The 1,226-nt window shown below is 54.1% G+C and overlaps 1 pseudogene; it reads left to right on the forward strand.

The window, feature by feature from the left end:
* The window catches only part of LOC101574117, a 1,937-nt pseudogene extending 1,437 nt beyond the window's left edge, over positions 1-500 (forward strand).
* Positions 501-1,226: the final 726 nt, after the last annotated feature.

The following is a 1,226-nucleotide window of genomic DNA, read 5'->3' on the forward strand; positions in this document are numbered from 1 at the left end:
AGAGCAGGAGAAAGAAGCAGTTTCTTACTACAGTGCTTTAAAGCAAGTTCTTGTGGAAAATCAAGGTCTTCAGGTGCAGTCGCATCAGGCACCGCAGCAAACCTCAGATCCCAGTAGTAAAGGCAACTCTTTGTTTGCAGAGGTGGAAGGTCGAAGGGCAGCGACGGAACACCAGCTGACGAGTATGAAGGTCAAGTATCAGTTATTAAAGAGGCAAAGTCGGGGGCTGGGGAGATGGCTCAGTGGAATAAGCGCTTCCCTGGCAAGCGCAAGGATCTGAGTTCAATCCCCGGTTCCGCAAAAAAATAAAGAGGCAAAGTGTACTTAATAGAAAACAGATGCAAAGACTGAACCTGCAAATTTTCACATTACTACAGATAAAGGGATCTCAGCCTGAATTTGAACAGCAGGAGTGTTGTTTGCCGCGTGGGAGCAGAAGACTGGTGACATAAAACACCTTCAGGCCGGACAGATGGCTCAGTAGAATAAGCGCTTGCCCGGCAAGCGCAAGGGCCTGAGCTCTAATCCCCGCTTCCACAAAGAAAAAAGAAAGAAAACATCTTTTAGTTGAAATTAGAAATCTGGAGAACTTTGCAAATTTGATGGAACCTAAGCCTTCCGTACCAGGCAACTCTGGTCCAGAAGAGAAAACCTACTGTACAGATTTACTTCAGCTAAACCTTGACAACTTAAAGACAACGGAAGCACCAAAGGTGAGATGTCCACACAGCAAACGATAGCGCTGTGCGAGAGCCAGCAGGTGCTGCCTATTGAGCGAAACCTTTTGCAAGTGAAAGATGCCTCCAGCTTGTAGAAAGTGCAAATATGAAACTAGGAGTTAAAACCGATGAACTAAAGCTGAAGTGTGACCCTGAAGAGGAAACTACAGCACCCGAGGGGCGAGAGGGGCGGCGCCCCCGCGGCTGCCAGCTCCCCGCAGCGGCCGGAAGAGCCTGGGGAGGAGCCCGGGGAGGAGCCCGGGGAGGAGCCCGGGGAGGAGCCCGGGGAGGAGCCCGGGGAGGAGCCCGGGGAGGAGCCCGGGGAGGAGCCCGGGGAGGAGCCCGGGGAGGAGCCCGGGGAGGAGCCCGGGGAGGAGCTCACCCTGCCCAACGCGCGTCCCCCATGCCGCTGTGAACCTCAGGGGACAGTGTCATCCAAAGGTGCCTCCTGAGGGACCGCCAGCACCGCCCCAATTGTCTTGGTCCTGGCGTTCTCGTGATTCTGTG

Source organism: Octodon degus, unplaced genomic scaffold (genome assembly GCF_000260255.1).
Source record: "Octodon degus isolate 3935 unplaced genomic scaffold, OctDeg1.0 scaffold00304, whole genome shotgun sequence".
In the NCBI taxonomy this organism is placed as follows: Eukaryota; Metazoa; Chordata; class Mammalia; order Rodentia; family Octodontidae; genus Octodon; species Octodon degus.